The sequence below is a fragment of the Brassica napus genome, chromosome C8 (genome assembly GCF_020379485.1).
Source record: "Brassica napus cultivar Da-Ae chromosome C8, Da-Ae, whole genome shotgun sequence".
Taxonomy (NCBI): Eukaryota; Viridiplantae; Streptophyta; class Magnoliopsida; order Brassicales; family Brassicaceae; genus Brassica; species Brassica napus.
The window spans coordinates 29520604-29529516 of NC_063451.1; the positions used below are offsets into that span (position 1 = coordinate 29520604).

The following is an 8913-nucleotide window of genomic DNA, read 5'->3' on the forward strand; positions in this document are numbered from 1 at the left end:
CCATTGGCAAGGTACTTGATGGTGAAGAGTAGACGGCTTGTAACAGCTTTCTTTCCTTTGGGGAGCTCAGTTTCATACCAAGTATCATTCTTGATCATGGCACCAACTTCATCCCCAACTGACGCTCTCCACTCTTCATGCTTCATGGCTTCTTCATAAGTCTTTGGTACATACTCTTGATCTAGGTTGCTGATGAAGACTACATGCTCTTCAGATAGTCTCGCAAAAGAACATGTTGCTTGGATAGGATGAGCTACTGCATTGTTGTTGAAGTATACTTTGGTGTCCATCCACTGAGATGGTTTCTTCACCCTTGTACTCCTCCTTAATGGTTGAACTTCTTGTTGCATTCCATCTTGATCATTAACAACTTCTTCTTGGATAGCTTCTTCTTGGATAGCTTCCTCGTGGATAGCTTCGTCATGGATATCTTCTTCAGGGATAGCTTCCTCATGGATAACTTGCAAATTAGGTTGGTTTCCCCCCTCATGATCAGGATGGACTGCTTCTTCAATTGATGTAGCTTCATCCACAACTGGAGGTATATGTGAAGTGCTCGGTACGCCACTTGTTTGAGGCTGGCTGATGCCTAGGTTTTCCAGAATGATTCTCAAGTTGTTTGCCCTATCTGAAGATCCTTGTGAGAGATCCTGAAGGCTTTCCCAACTCTTCTCATCATAGTATCCCTTTGATTCCACAAACTTAACATCCCTTGAGACCATAACTCTTCTTGATTCAGGTATGTAGCACTTGTACCCCTTCTGCGCATGAGTATATCCTATGAACATGCCTTTGACACTCTTGGCTTCAAGCTTGTTTCTCTGTTCCCCTGGTATCAAGACATAGCACACACACCCAAAAACACGCAAGTGATCAATTGGAGGTTTTATTTTGTTTAATACCTGAAAGGGAGAGTTATCTTGGAGGACTTTGGTGGGGATCCTGTTGATCAAATAACATGCTGAGACCACAGCATCTCCCCAGAACCTCTTTGGAACATTGGTATGGAACATCATGCTCCTTGCAACCTCCATAAGATGGCGATTCTTCCTTTCAGCAACTCCATTTTGTTGTGGTGTGTATGGGCAACTTGTTTGATGGATTATGCCATGATTTGCTAAGTGATGTTTGAAAGCAGTGCTTGTATATTCTCCGCCATTATCAGACCTAAAAATTTTGATCTTGGAATTGAAATGGTTAGATACATAGTTTTGGAAGTTAATAAAAGCTTCTAAAACTCTATCTTTAGTTTGAATCAAGGTGAGCCATGTATATTTTGATTTTTCATCTATGAATGTAACAAAATATTTATGGTTCTCCCTAGACATACAAGGTGCTGTCCAAACATCAGAGTGCACAAGATCAAAGCAATTTTCATAAATAGTCTTAGAATTAGGGAAAACAGATCTCTGATGTTTACCAAGAATACAAGCCTCACAACTTCCACTCTTTAAAGATAGATTAGGTAACATCAGTCCTAAGGCACGATAATGAGGATGACCTAATCTAGCATGCCATAAAACATCACTAGCTAACACAGAAGCAGAATTGAAAGCACAAGATAAATTTGAAAGCTTGGTGTTTTCAAGCAAGTAAAGCTCTCCCTTGCTCACACCCTTTCCCAGCATCTTCCTGGTCTTAATATCCTGAAAGCACACATCATTAGGACTGAAAATAACATTGCAATTTAGATCATTGGTTGCTCTCTTAACAGATAATAAGTTGGATGTGAAAGTAGGCATATAAAAAGCTTGAGACTCCTTATCAAACAGTTTCAAGTTTCCTACTCCTTCAATTGGAATTCTATCACCATTAGCAATCACTACACTCCCTAGAGCAGGTTTAACATCACTAATCAGTCTAGCATCCCTAATCATATGATGAGAAGCTCCCGAATCGATGATCAAAGGTCTAGTAGTATGTGAAGCACTGTGAATAGAATTTAAAGCATTGACACTGATGTTACCAGAGTTTGCATTGATAGCTTTGATAAGGGCTTCAATGTCTGACTTGCGGATGAAGGCATCATCAGGGGATGGCTGGGACATGGCATGGGATGTGGATCCACCAGTGTGGGTGGTTGAGATCATAGCTCTTCCATCTTCTCCTATGCGCATGGAGCCTGGTACTGTGGTTTCATGAGCTCTTGCTTCATGTGCTTTGGCCTGGTTGTATCTGTTGGTTGAAGCAGGTCTGAGGTGAGGATGGAGGATCCAACAATTGGTTTTGGAGTGGCCTAGATTCTTGCAGTGCTCACAAGTCACAGACTTGTCTCCTCCTCTTCTTGGTTTGAAGTGTGCTTTGTTGACTGAAGCACTCTCCATCTTCTCAGCTTTGTTTGCCATAGACAGTTCCCCTTTTCCACCAAAGAGACCATCTGAGCCTAGCTCCTTCCGAAGTTGAGCACACACATCATCATAGCTTGGAAGCTCTTTAGCTCTCAATATGTGTTTAAGTACATCATTGAAGCTTGGGTTGAGTGTGAGAAGTAATCCAAAGACCTTGTCTTGCTCACGCCTCTCTTCTAGTGTACTAGGATCAGTGGTACTTGGTCTCAGCATCTCAAGTTCAGACCACAGCTGGCTGTACTTCCCAAGGTGCTTGGTGAAGTCCATCTCCTCTTGCTGTAAGTTGTTGATTGCCCTCTTAACCTCAAAAATTCTGGTGAGGTTTGAAGTGTTGCCATATACCTTGTGTAAGGTATCCCATAGCTTCTTTGCAGTCTCACAATGTGAGTAAGACTCCATGATAGGAGTATCAAGTGAGCCTTGCAAGATAGACAGCACCATGAGATCCTCCTGACCCCATTTGCCTTCATCTACCACTACAACCTCCTTGCCATCTTCTCCTTGGGTGATTTGTCTTGGGGCCTCACTTGTGGTGATGTGCTCCCATAGACCTCTTCCTCCAAGAGCTGTCCTGGTCAATCTCGACTAGGTAATGTAGTTAGGACCTTTCAGGATGACTGGAATCCTAACTAGCTTGTGCTGCTCCATCTTTGCTTGCTATTGTCTAGCGGGTAAAAAATAAAAAATTTGCCAAGGAGAAATTTGAATTTCTGAGGCTAGGCAAGAGAGAAAACAAGGGAAGCCAAGATATGTTCTCTAGAAATGAAGAAAGTAAACCAAACAAGTGAAAGAGTAAGGTGAATAGAGTAAATTTGCGGAAGCAGTTTGATGTTCAAGAGCTTGGATGCTCTGATACCATGTTAGAAATTGAAGAACATAGTGAAGAACAAGAGAGAGAGATGTTTAATCTAGAAAGTAGAGAGAGATAGAGTAAATAAGGAGAATCTTATTTGCTTGATTGATTTGCTTATGGGAACATCTCATATATATAAGGGTTACAAGTATGACAAATGGTAGATGAGATATGATAAACTAATAATCCATTGTCTTGAGACTTTAATCCACCATACATGCTTGTCCCTTGTAGTGGTATCTCCATTGTCTTGAGACCTTAACCAACCATCTTGTTTCTTATTGCTTCATCTTCACAGTAAACGTCACCATAAGATAGACTAGCACTGCAGCATCCGTTACCATCACATCTTCTTTGACCTTCCCTTTCGTTATTTGTACAGTCTAGAGACTCAGTATAGGTCAAGCCATCGTTAGGACACCCGGTTCTGCCAAAAAATGGGACGGTTTTTCTAGGTAAAGTATCTTTGCTTGCAGTGCAATTCAGCACGCATCCCACCATGCTCGGCTCGATGTTAGTCAACGACGACTTGCTGTTGCAACCAGCCGCTACGAGGCTATTTCCTCTCCCAAAGTAAAAGGGGCTGCCCGTCAAGTTCAAAGCCGATCCAGACTCTTTTCCATCTCTGGAACATCTAACCGATGCTATCGGGATTTTGACACGAATTGTCCCGAATGGCAGAGAGTCAAGAGACTCAGATTCTTCATTTGGCAAAGGGATAAACACAACTTCCATGCCAATCTTGATAAGGAACGGAAAAGTAGAGTTTCTGCATTTGATTCTGTACCATTCGTTAAGATAGCAACCTTCTTGAATTCCAAAGGGGTAAGGAATACTTATATTTCCACATTCGGTTTGACACGAGCTCGGGAGAGTGTGGGCATTCGAATCAAGGATGGGCATGAGTAGAAGAGAGATAAGAATGGAGAAAGTGTACTTGTTATAGCACCTCATGATGCTGCTTCTCTTAACAGATTGAATTTGTTTCTTGCTTAACAAGCAAGCGGGCTCAGAGGAAAGATGTGGTTACTTGCAACACAGGTTAAACAACATCAAACTGTTTATAGTTTCATAGGAACTTGGGAGATATTATAGGACAAGTTTGGTTGCTGTGTCGGTAAAAGTTTTTGTCCGAGAGTAAATAGAATCAACCAGTGGCGAATTTCTGATCGCCTAAGTCAATAGTCAATAGTCAAACCGCGTTGTTTTTGTTAAGCAAAAACTACGCCATCAACCATTTTATTTCAAACATATGCCCTACCAAGGCTCACAATAATAGAGGTGGCAAAAACTTAAAAGCACATATTTTCTTACTTTATAGTTTTTCTTTGTCAGAAACTCAAGAGTATAACTATTGGTAGTCTGTCACCAAAACTTTCAACATAAGATGAATATCTCAAAATTTAAAATTCCCCTAAATCTTTTTTGATGATTTTGTTGTTGCAAGTTTATTAAGTCTTCGAAATAAACATTGGGTCTTCTAGTGCCCACACTGGAGCATAACTAGTGGTAGTCCTTCCCTATCGTTGGATATACATATCTATTTTTTTCCTTCTACCTAATACCTGCCTCGTTCCTTTTGATAAAAGAAGAGAATCCGCCATGACTAAGGCGGATAGCAAGATAAAACATTTGAGTATTTGACCATTGTTACTTGTTGTGAATGCAAACTAATCGGTGCTTGACCATTGATTATAACTTGGGTGGATAAAAAACTTGACCATTGATTATAACTTGGGTAGATAAAAAACTTGACCACTGTTACTTGATATGACATCTTATAACAGGGCTTGGGGTCAATCGTAGCTGGTCTCCTCCCAATTTGCTCGTGGATGTTTTGATGCCTTATGGCTTATGTGAGCTATTGTTCTGGTGTTTTTTGCTGTCTGACAAAAAGAGCCTGAGGGAAGGAATAAAAGTAACTCTTTTCGTAGGCTGTCGGTTTCCTCGAGACACAAAGCTGACGGACCAGGGAACATGGATCTTCTTAGTTGAATGAAAGAGTCTATAAAGTAATTTTAAAAGTAGCTAATGAATGACTTGGTTGTCTTCTTTATTTCATCGGAGACCTATAACTCTTGAACAAGTCTTGGACTATCATCATCCACCTGTGACTAAGTGTGGTTGGACCGAGTAAAGATGAGATATGTGGTTCTCCTCTTTCGAGGACACACTAGAGCTTGATCCGCGCAACTGTGCATGTGCTAATTTTTAGTTTTTATAAATTGTTTAATAATTTTTTAAACATATGAATTATTTGTCTAATATTAAGTTTCTGTAAACCTACACAGACCTGTTAAGAATATGATTCGAACTCCGTCCGGAAATATTATTATATCCGAATAAAGTTTAATTTTAAAATTCAAAAAATTAATATCTGAAAAACAGATATGCACTCTATAAATCCTTGTCTAACTAATTATGTAAAAAAAAAATGAATCGGTTTAAATTCTTGTCTCAAAATAGAGTAACTTCATTCAAACCTGTGAAATTATTATGGTTAATACATAAAATAAATTATGTCGAATTATCTAACAATATTAAAAGGAATATATGCTCAACAGAGAAGCATGCCACGTCGACAAATTAATTCAGACCAATCAAATTGTTTTAATGTGCCATGTCACTTAAACAAAAAAAAAAATCTAACCGAAGAATGGCTTCCTTCCTCTCTTTTCGTTGTCTTTCCAGTTTTTCTCCATCCCACTTCTTAGCTGTTCCAAGTTTTTATTCCATTAACTTCATCCATTATTGCCTTCTTCAAAACAGAAATCATAGATTTTTCTTCGACTTCCCGTTTTCCCTCTATAAAACAGATGCAAAATGAAATAATATCTAAGAAACTATGCGTACCACCGAGAATTACAGCAAAACAAACAGGCACATCAGCTGATGACAATGAAATTGGAGTTGAGATCGCCATGAGGGTGATTAGATTCGCCAAGGGCTAGGTCCGTTCTCCTTTCTGAGCTTTCTCACACACCCTCTTTCCTAGCTTTTACATCTGTCTTGATTCCGATTTGACACCAAAATTTCGATATCTACGAGGAGAGTGCGTAAAGTTTAAAACTTTATGCAATTCTAGATTCGTTAATGTAGTAAACAATGATGAGATCTGCGTGTTGGTGATTCTAAATAGATATTCTCGAGGGCCGAGTTCGATTAGGGTAAAGTAGCTAACTTTTCAAATTTGTCTTTGATTCAACTTTGTCTTTGATTCGAGTCTTCAACATTGAAAGAGGAACACTTTTACTATAGTTGTAGTCTGCATTGCTGGTGTCTATTCGTTTAACTAAGACTCTGGATCTGATCATTTTTCTGTTTTGATTCACAGTTTCCCCTTTTGAACTCTTCCCAAAATTGCAACGGGACAACTGTTCTCTCGGACCATACAAGCTTTGTTCTACAACTATAATCAGCTTCCTGTTCAACGAATGCTTGACTTTGACTTCCTATGTGGTAAACATTTAACAAACTACACTGTCCTATGTTGGTTTCGTTTTGATCAGTTTTAGATTTTGACTTCAAAGCTTTATACATGACGTTAAACGCCTTCTCTTGCTGGAATAATTGTTTAAAGCATCAAACTTGAAGGTTGGATTTTGTGGTTACCATTCCTAGCTTTCTTAAGCTTCACGCAGCAGTGTAGAGGAGATTCAGAGCCGTAAGAACTGCTAGACAGACTGTGCGAGAGCTGTTCTTGCTGTTGGTGCAGCTTCAAGATCTGAAGCACTGAAGGTATAAATGTTATCTATGAACCATATCTTCAAGTCTTCTTTTATCTCCTTTTGTATCAAGGCTTTAGTTAGAATTTCTATTTTTGCCTTTTTCAGGAAGAAGTATTAGCAACGAGCCTTCTCGAACTGAATGGCTTCTTCACCACTTACTTTCCTTCAGAGGCCACTAGATCTATTGTATTTGTAAGTTAAGTTTGTCATTTTATTTTATGTGGTTAACATATGCCTATATTAATCTCTGTCTCTGTCTCTTGCAAAATTGTTGATTTTGTTGATATGTTGCATTTTATTTTATGATTTCTGTGGCTGTTTCTAAAGATTTGTTGCATTTTACAATTCTGTTTCTTACCTTAGTTTCTTTGTTTGTGTATATTCTCACTGTGGTTTTTTTCATCGTTTGATTGAGGCTGATTTGTATTGTGTTCTTTGTGTTGCAGTTTTTGTAGCAACGAGAATCTATATCCTATAAATAAAGATGACGAACTCCCCAAATCTCTCCGCTTCATCCAATCCATTCTTATCTCTTCCTTTCAAATCTTGGAACTTTGAGGACATGTGGAGATTCCCTCTTACGTGGAGTTTATGCAACCAAATTGCAGTAACATTGCATCCTCATCTTAACTGCAGAAGATTTGACCGAACTATCTTCAACCTCCCTCATTCCGGCTTCCTAGGCAAAGATAATGATTCAGGTCTTACAAAGTAAGTGAGCATTACTGGTGCTGTTGCTCTTCTCGCATATGATTTTTGTACACTAGAAAAATTACGTTTCTGCAGTGTATTTAAAACTAAATAAGCTCAAACGAATGTCTTGCATTATTTTTTTCTTTACACTATCACTTAAAAACACATTTAGATTGGGGAAATTTTTTTTTTTTATGAAATTTCAAATTTATTCATCCTTCATGGGAAAATCATTTACAAAAGATTGGAAAAATTTTTCAAACGACTGAAGTTATAAGTTTACTGATTTCAAAGAATTATACGGAGTTGCATTTATCAAAAGATAACAATATGTAATATACATAGTACAAATCCAAATGATCTAAAAGTTTCAAGGGGTTGACAGTTACCCAATAACAACTTCCCATTGTGGACAAATGGATACAGCATCAGAAGATATGGAATATATGAAATAGAATTTTTCAGACCATACATTCAAATGTTGATTTAAAAAAAAATGAAACCAAAATCTGCAAAATATATTATGTAAAAACCTAAGTCATAATGTGAAAGTGAACTTACCACTAATCATGAAATAAAAACATAAAATACAAATATATTTGAATTAAGCGAGACACAAATAAAAAAATAGAATGAGAATTAACATGTCACTATACTAAACATCAATAGTAAGGTCTACAGTCCCCAAAATCTTGTGTACTCTCAAAACCTTACAACTTTGTTTATAATCGTCGGTCTACTAATTTGACATCCAATCAATGAATTGGTCTGACCGCACATTGCCTTACTCCTACTAGCTTCCAGCGATCTAACATTGTTGAAGTCGTAACGGTAAACTTAAATTACATTAATTTTGTAAATTTGGCTTCGTAACGCAATCCTCATTTAGTTGATGTTACTGATATTCTCTTTAACATTCTAAAAACCAATCTTTCTACTATGAAAAAAAAATTAAACTAACTGATTATTATAATAATTAAAAAACATACATTACTTTTAGTTTAACTTTTCAATGGATAAATGTCAACCGTAGTAGATGATTATGATTTGTTTGTATTAACAACATGAACACATCACTATGGAAATGAAATAACTAAAAAAATCATTGTGAAAAATGTTTATAACAATAAATTTATTACAAATCACACCAATACAAATGCAAAATTAAAACACTATATTTTACACCAAATGCTAAAATATTTTACAAAAAATAATTAGTAAAACACTAAAAATTAAAGAAATTCATTATAAATGGAAAATCTAATATAAACTGAGACACACATATATTCTA

General features: G+C 37.4%; 1 long non-coding RNA gene across 3 annotated transcripts; it reads left to right on the plus strand.

The window, feature by feature from the left end:
- Window positions 1-5720: 5720 nt before the first annotated feature.
- LOC106364397 lies at window positions 5721-8913 on the plus strand. 3 transcript variants are annotated; one of them, XR_007327840.1, is made up of 5 exons: window positions 5721-6152; window positions 6536-6660; window positions 6782-6939; window positions 7035-7121; window positions 7376-8913. It is a non-coding gene; the product is annotated as an uncharacterized LOC106364397 (long non-coding RNA). The 3 variants fall into 3 exon arrangements; XR_001273189.3 differs by having other exon boundaries at window positions 6796-6939; XR_007327839.1 differs by having other exon boundaries at window positions 6536-6939.